General features: G+C 35.0%; 1 protein-coding gene across 1 annotated transcript in view; it reads left to right on the forward strand.

Annotated features, from left to right (window-relative positions):
* LOC111510105 (uncharacterized) overlaps window positions 1-19,505 on the forward strand; it is a 108,049-nt gene that overhangs the window by 77,627 nt on the left and 10,917 nt on the right. The window lies entirely within an intron of this gene.

Consider the following 19,505-nt stretch of genomic DNA (forward strand, 5'->3'; position numbering starts at 1 on the left):
ACTTATCGAAGCAAAAAACGGAATTGTCTGTTCAGACATTATTATATTCAGCTCGGAGATATTTATCTTCTTGGAGGCGCATTTGATTGAACCTGGTTACTTTCATCCCAATTTGGAATCACTTGGAATATATATCTTTGCTGCTGTCGTCAGCAAAGCAATATATTAAATTCTTGTTTTTTCCCCATAATTCGTTGATATACAATAAAGAGGGTTGGAGATAATATGGATCTCTCGGAAACACCAGTGTTAATGGTAAAAGTATTCGAGAGACATTCATCGACGGCTACTTGCAGGGAACGTTCTTTCAGGAAACTGGAGAGTCATACACAAAAATGAACCGACAAGCCATAGCATCGAAGTTTGACCAGCAAACCCTTATGCCACATACGGTCAAACGCCTTAGAAATATCAAGGGCAACAGCTCTACTTTTCACTCTGATTGCATTATTCCAAATATGGGTGACATACAATAGGAGGTCGTCTATTGATCTTTGTTTCCGAAAGTCATATTGATGGTCTCTCAAGATGGTAAAGCCTTCCAAATATTCAATTATATGCTGGTTTACGGCTTTTTCTATAATTTTTGATATCACTGTTAGCAGAGAGACTGGTCTATAGTTGTTCATTTTGGAAATAGGCTGCACGCGAGCTGTTTTCCAACAAGATGAATACGTCACCTCCAAGTAGTACTGAAATTGATGTCTGTGATACATTGTTATTCGACCTTGATATCTAGAACTGTTCAAAAATTAAGAGGGTGGGATAATTTTTACTGCATATACTAACAAATTGCACTTCAACAATCACAACTATCCGTCCGCAAAATTGAAAGAAATACCTCGTTAATCTTTCCATTTCTAAATTATTACCAGATCTGATTTCCGACAAATTTTGCAAACACTATACGGAATCCATTACCCGGTACTTCTTTTTCTATTTGATATAACGTTGTGAAGTGAAAGTTCATTTTTATTTTCAAGATAATACCCTAATGAAGTGTATCGCTGCAGGGTTCGACATCAATATAATAACATAATTGGTTTTCATAGGAGATCGGTGAAGGTATTTGCTGAATTAGTTTCCGGTCGACATCTATTTTAGTAACTATGACTTGTTACTTCTGGGTAGGTTATTCCTGGTTTGAATGTTTGAAGAAATAATTTTACAAACATATCAATTTTTTCTGGAAGTTACTCTATTCGGAAATGGATATGTCAGAAACGTGAAATTTAAATTTTTTTGATTAATAATAATATATTTTTTCAAAGGTAATTCATATATTGTAATAATAAAGAAGAAAGTAAATGAAAGAAATGAAATTATGAAACAATAACAAAAATTAATAGGCGTTCCGAGGCGACTTCACTGATTCCAGTGGCGCATTTTTTCAGCTGCAGGAAAACCCGGAAAACCTGCAGCACCACATCATCTGAAGATCTTGATCTGCCAATGTCCTCTCGCTTCATAATAATGACCAGATTCAACGCCAGAACCACAGTGAACAATGACTGGATGAAGATCATAATAGTGGTCTGCTAGATTGAAGTGTTCATCTATTTCGAACCTTCGTAAGAGTTTGGTGCTTCCGTCAGAGGTCATGAGCCATGTTTGAAGATCATCAGTGTTATCATTAGATTGACTGATGCCTTAGCTATACTTGTTTTTTTTTAATAGTCAGTTAATTTGGCTAGTTGAAGTTCCAGAAAATTACGTTTTTGCTACCTCTTGAACATTTACTACAAAGTAAACAAGGCAAAAGATCTACAAACACAAGACGAGATAGACTGTACGGAATCATCCAATCCGGAGCGGGCGGGAGTATAGATTCTGCTATGTTTCTGCTCACGAAGAGTATTCAACACAAACCTCAAGAATACGGAGATATCCTCTTGTTGTCCTAACCCGGACTCCAAAGACTCCAGGAAATTGTTTGGTGGGTAAATTGATACATTCTCACGAAACTGCAGCTGCAACAACAGGTGTTTGAGATTGATGAATAAGTAGAAAACATTCTCGTTCTCGTTCATCGTTAAAACCTCGTTCTTGAAATTCTTCGTCAGGAGCAACAATTTTCTTCGCAAGATTTTCAGGATAATTGTCTGCTGTTTCGTAAGGAAGAACATGTTTCACAGAATCTGCATCAGAACCATAATATAATTTCAAAAAAATCTTCCATACTGAAATAAAATGAATTTCAGTATAAAAATCATTCATTTAGATTCTATTGATGTAGTTCTATTTATTCCAACTTTCTAGATGCGGAAATGTCAGGTACCTATCAATTTTTCGAAAACATAGCTGTTTTTAGTCTATTTATGATGTGAAAGTCGACGTTTCTCATTAAATGTTACCTTTCATAGCGATAGAACGAATCAAAGCCACTTATGTTTTTTGTAAATGAAACGTGCTCATGTGCGAGATATTCGAATAAAAATGAGGAAATGCCCGAAATGCTCGTATATTGGTCAAACGGGCATTACATTTAGGAATCGAATCCAGGAACATCATACGAGCTATGTACATAAGAAAACAAATTCAACATATTCAAATCATCTAGAAAAAAATTATATCTCTAACGAAGAGTTCGAAATTTTGCACATAGAAAATAAAGTTTTGAAACTGAATTATTTAGAAGCAATGGAAATTAATAAATTCAGAAATTCAAACATATTAATGAATGACCAACTAGATTTGAATATTCTTCAGGTGATCATAATTGAACTGGTACCTCTTAGATAGAGGTTTGATAATTTTTTGGAGGTAGTCTCAATTATGGTTACCTGTAGTATATGAATATTAATTTAAGAACAACTTGAAGTATTCAAATCTCTTGAGAAAGCTACTGTGCTAGCGAAACATGTTGTGATATATATTTCTCAAATAAAGTTTGTGGAGATCAAATCGTGAGGTGTAGTTTTTGAAATTACTATGGATCTTCATCAAGTAACGGACGAATGAATAAAAAAAAACAACTACATGAGTTGGACTTCCACATGCACCGTATTCGACAGATTTGGCGACTACTGGCTGTTCGCAGATCTCAAAAAAATGCTCACCGCTGAGAAATTTTGCTCGAATGAACACGTTATTGTTGAAACTGGGGCCTATTTTCAGGCAAAAGATAAATCGTTCTACAAAAGTGATATTGGCGTTCTACAAAAGTGGAGCTATAATGATTGTGTGGCTCTTGATGGAGATTACGTTGACGTATAAAGCCAATTTTGAACAAAAAAACGCATTCTCTTTTCTAGGCCGGGGACTTTTCAGCCCTTGTGTTATCAGTGGTATCCACATGTATGAGATTCTGTATTCAACTTTTCTCATTTGTGAACTTCAAGTACAAAACAGTTGTGATATGTAGTACTGAATAAATCATTCTGATATATATTCGGGATATCGTATACCCAATTTTCGACAGTTTTATAAAAATTTTGACTATCGTAATACGAACAGCTACGTCAGGTGTAGAACATCCAATTATACCATTTCTTTCGGAGTGTCGGCCGAAGAAGTATATAGAAAGGTAACCACGTTGGGTGAATGTGTAAAGAGAGGGATATTTTTGTTTGTTCATTTAATGGAAAGTAGTTTATTAATGAAGGTAGAATCTCATCTACTGAATGAAAGCATTGAATTCAAATATCATTCGGAATGTTATTTGTGAACGTTCCAAATGAAAAAACTCCTATATATATATATATATATATATATATATATATATATATATATATATATATATATATATATATATATATATATATATATATATATATATATATGCCGATAAGTTTCGAAACCGAAATAATGTTCAACACGAGAGCATCATATCGAGGGAATCTTTATGACCCACCCTGTATAAATGAATACACCTCATAATTGAAATGAAGTAAACGTGATATTCACGCACCTTAAAATAAATCCGTGACAATAGAAAACACCACAACTAATGATTATGGAATAAACTTCAACGATAAAACCTGACAAACGACTTCTCGATCTTTAATCTGATAATTCATAGAATAATCAGTACACAGGGCATTGTGAGTGGTACATATGAAAGTAGACAAGCAAAGATGAATAACCATTACAATAACGGATACATGAAGTCTTACAAAATTCAATTTCGCTGAACCGCGTCACTTTCTCTCGTAGTAAGTCACTCAGTGTTCGTGTGTGAGTAGTTCACCTCGTTAGTATGCAAATCCAGAGAGTGATATCAGTTGATTTGTAGTCCAAGATAGTTAGGTAAAAAAAACATAAAATGGTAAATTTAGGTACGGCTATAGTTTATTTGAGCAGGACAGAATTCTGACTAATTGATAAATTAGTTGTTTCATGGAACTTAATTCTCATGGAATGACTCCTCAAGAGTGAACTATACTGTGGATTTTTTTCAAATCATAGTTTTCCAAATATTTTCCGGGTGAAATATCTCGGAAACTCAAGAAATATTCATGTTTATCTCAAGAAAGTTTCCATTTATATTGATAATCCTGAACAAAAAGTTAATACAGATTATGGATACCATATCAATTATAGTTGTATCTTTTAACGGATACGTGCATGTGAAAGGTACTCCCATAGGTACGCTTAGCTACGTACGTAATCTTATTCTTTACCGCCCAATAAAAGTATACTTCTGAGTAAGTAGAAGCGAAAGCATCTCCTTTTACGAAGTCGGCATCTATGGAATCAACGAAGTTCTCAATCCTGGAATATCAGAGATGAACGAGGCTCCCCAAAGCGGTAAGTTGCAATGCCAAGATTTGACTGCCGACGGGATTTCTTCTCTATCTTTCAGATAGATAGATAGAAGTTTATTGATCAGACACCAATTAAACATTGGATTGACAAGTAAAAATACCATAATTACATTTTGCCTATTGCTAATAGCATCGTCCATTGCAAATCCTATACAACTGAATTTCAAGCGGAAATTTACGCCATTGAATTGTGTGCGGAGAGATTAGAAGAATCCTACCTCAGGCACAAGTCAATGAAAATATTCTTGGACAATTAAGCGGCGTTGGAAGCTCTCGGCTCCTACGCAGCACTGTCTAAATTGGTAGCCAATTGGCAAAAACGACTCTCCTCGATAGAAAGACCTAACAGATTGCCTCTGGTCTGGATTCCTAGCCATACTGGCCTGGAAGGCAATGGGATTGCTGACTCTCTTACAAAGAAGGGTGCTGCAAGCAGCTTCATCATACTAGAACCTATAATGGGCATCGCTTCAGACTTTGCCAAACAAAGATTGAACACCTGGATGGCAAGAAGATGTATGGAGTTCTGACAGAATCTTCCATGATTGGCTCACTCCTCGAAGCTTGATACCAAACAGTTATTGGACTACATTAGGAATGAACTACGATGTCTAATAGGCCATCTTACAGGTCACTGTCATTTGAATCATCATATGCAGAGACTCGGACTGTCGGAAGTTAGTGTGTGTCGCCTCTGTTTGGAAAATGATGGAACAGCAAAGCACATACTTTGTGCCTGCCTCGCTGGGGACCAAATCAGGTTTTGAAAGTTTGGCAGAGCCATACTATTACCATCTGACCTGAAAGACCACTCACCATACAAACTAATCGGCTTCGTTAAGAAGCTGGGTTCACTTGGTCGAGTGTGAAATGGTGTAAGCCACAATAAACCCTTGCGGGTTACGGTGGAAGGTCCAATAGACCCACTCACTTTGAATCTAACCTAACCGTTGCAAATCGACCAATTGAAAACCAGGGACCAAATATAACGCATTTATGATCCAACACCAGACAACGCAGTTTCGACTCCCCCCGTCTGCGGAGCCCCGTTCATCTTTGATATTCGAGTATTGATTTTTATGTTGAACACACAGATGGCGTTTACGTAATGGAATATGTCACCGCCCTCACTCACTCAAGATTGTCCGTCAAGGACAGTTGACTCCAGCAAAGCATTTGTGGTGCAGTATAGCACCACCGATGAAACATATTGCGGGCCGATACAGACCCATCTGGTATTGGGTCTTGAATGCATTGTATTTGGGCTCTGGTTTTCAAATATACTTCTATCCACCGTTTTAGTTGCACATCAATTCAAGATTTTTTACCACTGTAGATTAAGTAGTTTTCATCAGTTTCAATTGGCTGACAGTTACCAGTAACTGATGAAGCTACCGTGAAGTTTGTTTCAAATAAAATCAATTATAAAAACTTTATTATTATTATCATGGATAGTGTTAATGAATTTCAACAAGTAACGGGTTAGAGTATTGATGATATTGTTTTTAGCACGACGTATTCCTTGTAGCCCATTTGACTAAATCTTTCCGTAAATATTTCGAAACATTTCACTTTCGGATGATTTATTTCAAGATATTTCACACCACGTAAATCAAAAGTATCAAAATATCTCCACGATCACCAAAGTAGTCGTATTAACCATTATTATTAACTGTTACTTTGGGCAATCCAACAGTTTTCAGGCAAATCACATATATTTTCTATTAACTATTATTCAGCTTTTCGTTGTTTTTAGCTTTCACATATCCTTCTGACTAAGTCACGAAGATATTGAGTAAGGCTCAATCAATTTTGGTGTGAATCAAGTTCAAAAGAAATATTAATGTCTTAAGTCAAACCCTTCTCTTCAATTAAAATGAGTATCAGAAGAGTTATTTCTGATAACAACGGTCTTGAGCATATTTTTTGTAGTATATATATATATATATATATATATATATATATATATATATATATATATATATATATATACAGGGTCCTGCAACAGTGGCGCGGTGTTCCATATCTCTATATAGGAAGCAGATAGGAATCTAATTTTCTATAATATTACCTTATTGCTCGAGCTCGACAAAATAAAAATATTGGCGGTCACACAGGGTGTTCGATTTTTTCTGGGCGGATCCCAACTGTGTCTTTTTAAATGGCAACCTATATTTTTTATCGCTTTTTCGGTTTCTTCATAGAAAATAAAATAAACTTTATGTATATCTGCACTTCGAAAATATTGACGGTTTTCGAGATATCTAGCATGACAGGTTTTTTTTTCCAATATTCGTCACTCAGAATATTTGAAATTATAAAGTGGTGCCAAGTCCAGTTGAAATTTTTTTTTGGTCGAATATTCTACATTGGTAACTCTCTCAAACGATATATCTGAAATCGACCTGTGATATACAGGGTATGAAAAACCGCTTGTCAAATACTGTAAATGAAAATTTGCAAAATCTTCCTTATATTAAATGGAACACCCTGTATATTATTGATCCATAAGAAGCGCCAACGAAACCTCTACAAATTTCATTAAGTATTCCCTATGGCTAAGTTCAATAGTTTTTCTTAAATGAGCATTTCTTTCGAAAAATGGTCATTTTTTCAAAGCGAAATCCATTTGACGACTGATAAGAATATACAAAAAATACCCTTTCCTTAAAATATCGCCCATTCCTAAAATTACCTGTTGCTAGATAAACAAGTTGCGAATTACACCACAAAATGGACGTTTTTGAATAGTTACAATAATTTCAAAAATCTCGGAATTTGTGCCATATTCTTTCGGTCTAAAACAACCTTTCAGCGAATGAAATATTTATTGGAAATCAAGTAGTCTGGCAAATGACAGAACAAAATATTTGGCTGCAAATGAATATTGAAATTTTTAGTCAATCGTGAAGTTGAACTGTCGGTATAATTTCATCAGAATGTTGTTATCAAAAAGTGATTTGATTGATATGATTTTCATATTAGGTGAATCAGACAGGAATTGTTTATTGGCAAGTAGAATTTATTCTCAACGGTATCCAGATAGAAGGCATCCAGATGAAAGATCTTTCCGAAAGGTCTTGGGACGATTCGTTGAAACTGGATCTATTAATTATTCCAAACATGAGCGCATCAAGCCAGCTACTAATGAAGATAATGAATTGCAAGTTCTTCTTGCTGTTGAAGAAGATCCTAGTAGGAGTCAACGACAAATTGGGGAAATAGTGGATATAAGTGAGAGATCAGTGCAACGAGTATTGAAGAAACATCGCTTGCATCCATACCACGTTCAGTTACATCAAGAACTACTGTATGCTGATTTCGAGAAAAGAGTGAGATTTTGCAATTGGGCCATGAACAAAATTCGTCGAAACGAATATTTTTTCAATAATATTTTATGGTCGGATGAATCGACATTCCATAAAAATGGATTTGTAAATCGACATAATTACCATTATTATGCGACAGAAAATCCTCACTTATTGAGACAGGTGGATTATCAACATAGGTGGTCGATAAATGTCTGGGGAGGCATCATTGGAGAATATGTAATTGGTCCATACTTTTTTGAGGGACATATGAATGGTGCAATGTATCTCAATTTCTTACGAAATGATTTACCAGGTTTGTTAGATGATATTCCTCTTGACCTCCGCAATAGAATGTGGTTACAACATGATGGTGCACCTGCTCACTATTCGGCAGAAGTGAGAGATCATCTAAATGAAGTATTTCCCAATAAATGGATAGGACGGAATGGGCCTGTACGGTGGCCCGCTAGATCACCAGATTTGACGAAACTAGATTTTTTCTTATGGGGATACATAAAAAATATGGTTTACGTTGAGCCACCAACTTCTCCCGAAAATATGCGACTTAGAATAACGAATGCTTTTCGCAGCATTACACCAGCTGTCTTGCGCAGGGTAGAACAGTCTTTCAAACATAGACTTCAGCTCTGCATTCAAGAAAATGGAAGACATGTTGAACATATTTTATAAAAGTTTCATTATCAACCTTAATTAAACTCTCCCTTTTGTAGTTTTGTAATTTGCCAGTTGACAAATTTGAATATCTAGAACTCAAGCTCTGAATGAATATAATAACATGAAAAAAATAGTTATTTATAATGTTTCTTTCTTTTAACTTGTTTGGTTTGATATTGCACGATTTATGAGTGAAATTCTGCATCCAATGAAAAAATAATTTTCCATTTAGCAAAAAGTGATAGGTACATACATTTATTTCGTTAAAAAATATTTGTTTGGACACCTTCTAATGTACAAAATTGAAACAAGATATCATTCGTATATTTTTATCAGTCGTCAAATGGATTTCGCTTTGAAAAAATGACCATTTTTTCAAAGCGAAAAACTATTGAACTTAGCCATAGGGAATACTTAATGAAATTTGTAGAGGTTTCGTTGGCGCTTCTTATGGATCAATAATATACAGGGTGTTCCATTTAATATAAGGAAGATTTTGCAAATTTTCATTTACAATATTTGGCAAGCGGTTTTTCATACCCTGTATATCACAGGTCGATTTCAGATATATCGTTTGAGAGAGTTACCAATGTAGAATATTCGACCAAAAAAAAATTTCAACTGGACTTGGCACCACTTTATAATTTCAAATATTCTGAGTGACGAATATTGGAAAAAAAAACCTGTCATGCTAGATATCTCGAAAACCGTCAATATTTTCGAAGTGCAGATATACATAAAGTTCATTTTATTTTCTATGAAGAAACCGAAAAAGCGATAAAAAATATAGGTTGCCATTTAAAAAGACACAGTTGGGATCCGCCCAGAAAAAATCGAACACCCTGTGTGACCGCCAATATTTTTATTTTGTCGAGCTCGAGCAATAAGGTAATATTATAGAAAATTAGATTCCTATCTGCTTCCTATATAGAGATATGGAACACCGCGCTACTGTTGCAGGACCCTGTATATATACATATATATATATATATATATATATATATATATATATATATATATATATATATATATATATATATATATATATACAGGCTGATTCACGGTGGATGGCACATTAGACGTTTCTGGTGAACCAGACAACGGATCACTTTGAAAATTTAATGGAGAGCATATTCAGACATTCTCTAGCCAAATAAAATATTTTCGACAATGCGGTGTTGCCGCTTCTATTAGAAAGCAGTAGCAACTTTGATTTTTCAAATGGAACACTCTGTATATAATATTATTTTTGGAATCTCCAACAATTGCCCGACAACTTTTCTTGATATTTCCCTATACCTATCTGTTACCGTTTTCGAAATAAAAATTAATTTCAATTTTTTTTTTCGAAAATCATGACTTCTAAAAATGCCGATATCTTTTAGTTAAGAAGTACTATGATATCGAAATTTGGTTTGGAGTTAGGTGATACATGGACACTTCCTACACGTCAGCCTAATCTCCGTTACTTCAATACAGGGTGGTAAAAAAATACAGTTTTTTCGTTTGCTTGAAAAAGTTGCTGAAATTTGATTATTTTGAATGGAACACCCTGTATATTATTGAAAATTCGGAAAGCTGCTGAAATTTGCTTTCTTTCTATGTATATCATACCTATACCTAACTAGTCAAGTTTCGGACTTATGAACATTTATTTGTGAAAATGTCCCTTCAGAATGGTATTTCCATTCGGTATTTGGTAAGCAGGCCATGATTACTATTTGACAGTAGCGTTGTGACATTCTCCTAATAATATCGACATTTTCGTCACTTCAGGAGTTGCAAATACCTTCAAAACGATGGAACAAAACTATTCATACGAAGTTCTTATGAATTTGTTTATTATTTTTGGACAGTGTGACAAAATTATCAGCAGAACATGTAGAAAGTTCAATGAAATGTATCCGAATCTACCGCCAATGAACCTCAAGAAATTTATACGAATTCAGAACAATTTCAATATGTTTGGATAAACTTCAAAAAAGCACCAAGAAACTTGAAATTGGAAATATTGATATGAATAATTATAAAAAAGTAAAACAATCATGTGGAATATTTCAAAATATGTTCGAATCGCTGGCCGTTCACTTCCAAGCACTTTAAAATGCGGGTGTTGACTGCTTTCGTGGTGGCAGATCTGATTTCATTGGGATCCAAATCTTCAAATGTTTGGGCAATCCTTTCTAACAATTCATCTCTCGAAAACACGGGTATTTTGTGAACTTTTTCTTCAAACATTCCCCACAAATATTGCGTGTCAACAACATTTCACAAAATTCTACTCTCTGTTGAGGATCTTGAGGCTTCATTGCTTGAATTTTGGTGAATTTATAATCATGCATTTCATGTCTTCGCAAGATTCTTTGAACCGATGAATATTTTATACCCAAATCTTCTTCAGCACTTCTTATCGATGACTCGGGAAATGCGTGAAAATATGCTAAGACATTAATCTGGTTGTCTTCGAAAGTTACGGGTCGAGGCAAGTTTCTTGGTGCTTTTAAAGTTGATCCAAATGCATTGAAATTGTTATGAATTCGTATAAATCTCTTGAGGTTCATTGGCGGTAGATTCGGATACATTTCATTGAACTTTCTACATGTTCTGCTGATAATTTTGTCACACTGTCCAAAAATAATAAACAAATTCATAAGAACTCCGTTTGAATAGTTTTGTTCCATCGTTTTGAAGGTATTCGCAACTTCTGAAGTGACGAAAATGTCGATATTATTAGGAGAATGTCACAGCGCTACTGTCAACTAGTAATCATTTCCTGCTTACCAAATACCGAATGGAAATACCATTCTGAAGGGACATTTTCACAAATAAATGTTCATAAGTCCGAAACTTGACTAGTTAGGTATAGGTATGATATACATAGAAAGAAAGCAAATTTCAGCAGCTTTCCGAATTTTCAATAATATACAGGGTGTTCCATTCAAAATAATCAAATTTCAGCAACTTTTTCAAGCAAACGAAAAAACTGTATTTTTTTACCACCCTGTATTGAAGTAACGGAGATTAGGCTGACGTGTGGGAAGTGTCCAAGTATCACCTAACTCTAAACCAAATTTCGATATCATAGTACTTCTTAACTAAAAGATATCGGCATTTTTAGAAGTCATGATTTTCGAAGAAAAAAATTGAAATTAATTTTTATTTCGAAAACGGTAACAGATAGGTATAGAGAAATATCAAGAAAAGTTGTCGGGCAATTATTGGAGATTCCAAAAATAATATTATATACAGAGTGTTCTATTTGAAAAATCAAAGTTGCTACTGCTTTATAATAGAAGCGGCAACACCGCATTGTCGAAAATCTTTTAGTTGGCTAGAGAATGTCCGAATATGCCCTCCATTAAATTTTCAAAGTGATCCGTTGTCTGGTTCACCAGAAACGTCTAATGTGCCATCCACCGTGAATCAGCCTGTATATATAATCTAAAAAGGTTAATGCCGTCCAGCTGCTGGAAAATAATTCTATGAAAATCAAAAAATAAATAGATAAGTACTTTTTGATCATTCCCGTATTGATTTCAATTTAAGATATATGTATATATATATATATATATATATATATATATATATATATATATATATATATATATATATATATATATATATATATATATATATACATATATATATATATATATATATATATATATATATATATATATATATATATATATATATATATATATATATACATATATATATATATATATATATATATATATATATATATATATATATATATATATATATATATATATATATATATACATAAGTGGAACCACCTATTGGTGTGACACACAAGTCAACTTGCCAAGTTTTTATGTCAGTGTTGGTGGTTTGACCAATCAACTGACAACTGCTGTATACCGGTGGCTCTTAAATTGAAATCAATATGGAAATGAAACATCTTTCTTGTCAAAATACTAACTTTGTTCAAATAGGATCAGCAATTCTAGGAGTTTGGACTACAGACTAAAATGCAGTCTATTTCTTAAAATTATTCTTTGCGATAATATTTTATTTTGTAGTAATAGATTTTCGAAAATGATAATTATCTGTCGAAAATATTGATGTATACAGCCCATGTCATGAGTTTCGTTTTCAAAAATAGAAGCAAAAAACTGGTTTCAGTTTCGAGAACCAACTCGAAACTTGAATTCCACCACCAAATAGACAAAAATTAGTCTGAGTGTTTTGTTGTGAATATTGGGGATTTTTTTCTCCTCTATCTCTCTTCTTCACGGTGACTTGGCTCATTAGTTTCCACCAAGAGCGGTACATAGCAGAAATACGCGACGGACTATAGCTGCTTATCGTTTTGAGGTTCAACTCAGTATACCTCTAACTCCACTGTTCAAAAACTCTTTCATTTGGAGAACTGCGATTCAAATCCAATGTCATTCGCTAATTTCGCACAGGCACCGATCTTAGAGCGCCTTAGGAATTTTGCTGTAGTGCTCGTGTTTTGTTCTTAAAAAAAAACACAGATAAACTCTCTGATTGACGGTCGGCGACCGTTTCCATAAAGCGAAGTCACTTTTCAAAAACACAGACAAACCACCAAAACCATTTGATCTTCATGCATGCCAACAGGTCATTTTCTCATAGACAAAAACATAACGTCTTCAAAATGTTCATCATTTTGGCAACTCAATCGACCCAAATGCTGTTTGGTTGTGGTTTCATCCGTTTAATGGAAATCGACATCCATAACCGTTGTAAAACTCTGTATAAGCTGCCTCTTTTACTATTTTACCGTTAATATACCCATAATATAATCTTTCATACTTCGGTATTGCATCCGTATGTATGTGATGAAAGTGATAGCTGGTCATTTGGAAATACTATTCAATATTCCAAATATTTTAATTTCCTAGAGATAATCCGATAAATATGAACACCGAATTTCTAATGAAGAATTTTAGTGTGGTAATACAAGTAAACACACCTATTGGTAGGTAATGTATGTAATGTGGAAAATGAAACCTGTGGATTGCCATTGAGTAGATTTTTCCACTCATTTGATAATTTCTACCATGAACATGAAAAGTAAAACGATTTGTCTATTTGTTTTTCACCTAAACAAGAATATAGTCTCAATCAGTCACAGCTGGGAGTTCGAAATACTACCTTCGTCCTCACAGTCAACATATACATTACTGAATATGTCTATGGCAGTAGCAGACGAAACGTTGCCTAGCGAGCCGCCCCAGCTCCGCACAGGTGCAATGCTGATACTACATATAAATTAATCCGCCAAGACTTAAGGGCATGAAGAAACAGTGATGAAAAGATTATTTTCTTTATGGACGCGCCTTTATTCTCCGCGGCTGACATCCCAGTTGGAATATTTAAAAATGTTAGCTTCCTTGGACTCACTAGTACGGTGAGTCCTAGGAAGTGACTGAGTGTTAAGTGGGTACCTTTCGCATTTGTTAGTATAGATAGATTATTGTTAATTGTGTCGAAATTTTGGATATCCTTCCATAACTTCAAGGTCAAACATTTCTGAAAAGAGAATTTGATATTTCTTATAAGAATCTCCTTCTCATCACAACGTGATGAGAAGGACAACTGGGCGTTAAGTAGCACTTTATCGTCCGGATTTGCGGGCGTAAACTAGCACTTTAGTGCCTGAGGACTACTTTATCGTCCGGCGGGTGATAAAATAATGGAGCGCAGGCGCTAAAATAAATTTCAATTTCATATCGATAGAAATCTATATTCCGATGGTTAGATGCAAAATTATTGGAACATATATCTGAATTATATAGGGGTGCATATTAAGAGTCGAAAATCCATCAACCACCATCATCAGACTATCAATATATCAATTGTACTTATGGGTAACTCATAAAAAGCTATCAACCTTGCGTATCTACTGATATATCTTTCATCATGTATATTTAAAGTAGCTTTCAGCATGGAATAATATGACCACACGGAAGAGGGCTTTACATATTTAGATTTTTCCAGAAAATAGGCAAGAAGTACACCTGTTTAGTTCTTATTTTTTACATTACCCCCGTTGCACCACCTCACGAATTCTTCATACACTTTCTCGTATATTTTCTTGGATTTACTTGGTAATAAACTCAATTTCGCATCCTTAGCTGCTTCACTTATTTTTGGTGGAGTCCATTTCAAAGTCACTAATAAATTATCTGTGATCACAAAAATTGATAGCAAATATGGCTACTGTTCTATATAATCTTGTTTCGAAAAATTGACTGAGTTGCCTTGGTAACATTCATTCTATCCCTTTTTGATTGATTGTTTCCGATGTGATATGAATATACAGTCTCATGGCATCCTTGATGTATTTCTATCGTGTTCTGGATATAAAGAGATATCTATCTACATGACATCAAATATACCGGTCCTGAATAAAATGTTGCATGTATTTCGGGTCCATAAAAGCCTATTTCATGCCCTTGATACATAAATATCTATAATTGAAAAGTAACATGACAATGGCCGAATTCAACATCTGCAATCATGTGCATGAATCAAAGCAGAAATTGCTCTTTCATCCAACCACTTTTATACAGACTTCATAAAATTTCATTGAAAAGTGAAATTAAGGAGTTATTACTATATTGGTTGAAGATTCTGCAAGATGAATCAAATGAGAGAAAACCCACACCGATTCTAATATAAACACGGATTTGAACGACGCTGGATAAGCTTAAGAAACTTGGTCGAGGTTCTTCAGATGAGAAAACTCTAAGATTGTGAAGTACATTGTCGGAATGTTGAAATCAACCTCAAAATACACTTATTGTGGTCACTGTTTGTTCCGTTTTGGGATACTTCTCTGTCGATTCCGCAAAGTACAGTCCAGTCAAGTTTGTGGCTACTATTTCATCATGTAAGACAGATTGGAAGAAATCGAAAAATGGAAAATGAGAAAGAATTGCATAAAATCGTTGTTGATTCATGAATTTCCTAAGATTTAAGTGATACATCTGAAATGATTTTCTGCAACGAGAGGGTCAGCGGAAATTTGACTATTACTGTACGTTTTCCTCCAGAAGGAATTGATATGAATAACTACGCGACCGTCAATATATCTTCTTGTCGTTTCAATCTTCAGGCACTGGTTGATCTCACTGAAAATACATACATGTATATTACACGGCTTACTGTCGAAACCCTTAGGCCCAATTCACACAGAACGGACGTCTGGCAGAGACGAGGCTTCGGTATAGCACGAACGTGGCGGAAGTGTGACGTATGCAACGCACACAGATGGGCGAGACAGTGGCGAGAAAGGTTGGTTTTGTAGACTACAACACGGCTTTTTCAAGCAGTGATGAAAATGATGAAGATATGATGGATTTGGTATTTTATCAACAGTTTTCTGCCAAGCCGGGTCTTGGGCACTCCTATTACAATAATCAGCACGATTGAAATCAAATAAACATGTGTATTTGCAGTGTTCTTCGCAAAATTATATGTTGGAGTCAACATCATTGCGTATTTTCGAGGATTAACATGGGGAACCACGTGGCGAGGAACTGGCGTGCCCATTCTTTTACGCCACGAGAGACGGGGCGAAGGCGGGAGGGCGACCGCCTGTGCCACGTCACTCCTGTCAACATTGGACTTTTTGCTTACATACCTAGTAGAGACGCGGAAGGGAAAAATGTTGGCACCTCGTCTCTGCCAGATATCCGTTCTGTGAATTGGGCCTTACACTTCTCCATGGTATGAAGCTTGTCGGTCACTTGTCCGGCAAAGCACAGCACGGCGCTGTCCATCGCCTGATGGCGACGGATCACCCACGCATCACCCACTTGTCCAGCTACAACCAGCATACTGAAGGTGCTGTTTATTCGATTTCAAGGGAATTTCAGTTGATATCGAGCGATGACAGAAACATATCTATCACTAGCAGTTCTGACGAAGAAGTCGCCATTATAGTGGCTATATTATTGAAAATATTAACGAAAATAGTCACAAAAAAGATGTTGTGGGTCCATCCCATTTACCAAAAGATGGTAAATCTGGAAAAGTTTCATCATCCTTTCAACGATCTGATAGAAGACGAAGAGACATTTTTTTCAGTATTTCTGAATGACTCCAAGAAAATTTTCAGAACTTCTGGATATTCTAGAGCCTGCCTTAACAAGCAACTCAATTTTTCCTCATCAATATTCATAAGTACCGTCTGACACTGTGCCTTCAACTGATGGAATAGCAAAACAGAGAGACAGAAACTTCCCAGGCACGTTTGGACAAGTTGATGCTGGCAAGCGCTGGCCGGCAACGCGCTCACTTGGCTAGTCTGTCACAACAAGCAGCAAGTACCGTTATTTGCCGGACAAGATCGGATAGCTGGAATCCTTTCCGGCGGCGGACGCTCTTGGCTGAGCCGTACCGGGCTAGTGGGTGCTTGCCAAATAAATTTTATACAGGAAGGTGGCATACATCTTTTTTCATGAACGGGAGAGCGACAATGATAGTTGAGTTTTCATTATGTTCATGATCTTGATGTACTACTCAGTGGGTTTTTTATAATACAGTGAGTTCTGCTTATTCAGTTTTTGTTATATACATCCAACCAGACTCAAGTTATAGAAGGTTTGTTAACGGTTTCTTCAAAAATAAATTGGAATCACATTGTCTTCTGTCATGAATTATAATTCGCACTCATGACTCTTTCAATGAAAATATTTTGATTGAGAGAAGTGGTTTCAAATTCCTTTCTTTAAAACTCTTATGTTGTTGAATAATTGTAGAACATTCTGAAATATTTCTTCAACAATTGTGTAATAAAACAACACAAATCAAATTGGGGAAATAAAAAAAGAATAATCCAAATGAAACACCATTGTTGTAGTAACCGACTATAATTATAGTTATTCATTTCATAAAATAATAGAAAATGCTCATTGAGTAACGTTACGTCGAAAAGAACCAGCGCATGAAATCCTAATATTTATTTGCCAATGTAGTTAATTACCTTTTTGTTTGCGAAAATAGAATTTGAAACAATTGATTGAGATCACTTAAGACCTTGAGTTTCGCAACACTAATGGAAACTCTTCGAACTACTACCCAAGTAGAACAACGCAGCAGTTTTTTCTGTTTGTCATCATGTGGCTTTCGTATATCAACTACACTTATAATGAAAAATTTCTAAATTTGCGAATTCATGAGCAAGTATATGAGTAGAAATGTAGGCTTTCACGGCTGGCGTCAATGTTTTGGTTGGTTTTCGGGTTTTGTCGTGATTTTCATTGGTTACCATCTCGAAACGTTTCAACTGCAACTGCGTTAGTCATTTTCAGTGGCGTGGTCGAAGTACTCTTCTCGACATATTAACGTTGACGTATCACCGGAAACCAACTAAAACATATTAATAAGTATGCTGAATAAGACATATTTCTTATAATTTCAAGATTTTGCAGAATCGTGAAACCCCATTTCTGAAGTATATTGGAAAGTATATTGCGAAATTGGACACTTTTGAAGGAAAACTCCTGTTTTCAAACTGGATAGATGAAAACTGATGACTGTGTTCGAGGGTCAAATTTTATGAAAAATTTATTGGTGAAAACCGCATATCGATATCTACTCGTATCGTCGTTTCTGAGTAACAGCAATAGTTTTTCGAAAACGTGCAATTTCAAAGAATTTTAGAAAGTTGCTGTAACTCTTTTTCTGTTAAAAATTTCTTGTTTCTACGAAAATATTTCCAAAGTATTTTTTATGTACAATTCAATGTTGTATAAATCTTGTTTTTTCAATGGAGATATCAGTATTTATTGATAGAAAATTATTTTTATGAGACACCCTGTATATTCCTGCATATTTCAATAGAGCTTATAAATACCTTTCCAAAACGGTAGCAAACTTGATGTTTTGTTAGAGTCATCTTTGAAATACAGAGCTATTAGGTTATTTCATGTAGACTTTGAAATGTACTGCTTTCCACAGTAGTAATTAAGATGCATAGTTTCAATAAAATGGATAACAATTTATACTAATATTTACTACTGAAAAATGGAACTTCAACAATAATGATGTTAAAGAACAAATAATGAAACACATTTCTTCAGACAAGTTGTTCGAAATGTCTATCAGCTTCTCCTACACACAGGCGATACCTTTTCTGAACGGTTTTTGCCTAATTAATTAGTAACTAGGGGAAAGAGAAGCAAAATTTTGCATTCCTGTCGCTTCCAATTCAAATCTAAAATTGATTGGCAATTTAAAAATTAGATCTTCCAACCTTACCCAAAGGTTAAAGTTCATAGGCGTTAGGCCAAGTGACCTGGCCGGCCAAAGGTTGGGTCCTTGGTTGGCTATCCAATTATTACCAACATTTTCAACCAAAAGTTGGTGACAAATGCAGCGTTATGAGGAAAAGCCCCATCTTGTTGAAAATATATTTTTGTGAACTTTATTAGCAGAAATTCATCAACAAGGGGTTCAATATTTTGCCTCAAAATTCCTAAAAACAGTTCTGTACAAGTACAAGAATTGTAGCGGTTGAAAATGCCGGTTCTGCTCAAGTTAACTTAACTTAACGAAACTTAACGAAAAATCACGTACTAGGTTACAACTTTCCAGGACCCACTGGCAAAAAGCTGTGCGGCGTTCAAATTCTCCTGGTCTGATTTCAAAAATACTGTTCTGAGTATAAAAACTTCTCATAAAATCAAAGAAGTAACCAACTATAACAGCACAATAATTTTCAAATAGAATAGAAAAAGTATTTTATTCT

Source organism: Leptinotarsa decemlineata, unplaced genomic scaffold (genome assembly GCF_025532065.1).
Source record: "Leptinotarsa decemlineata unplaced genomic scaffold, Ldec_3_MD MMD2_tig00002974_RagTag_RagTag, whole genome shotgun sequence".
In the NCBI taxonomy this organism is placed as follows: Eukaryota; Metazoa; Arthropoda; class Insecta; order Coleoptera; family Chrysomelidae; genus Leptinotarsa; species Leptinotarsa decemlineata.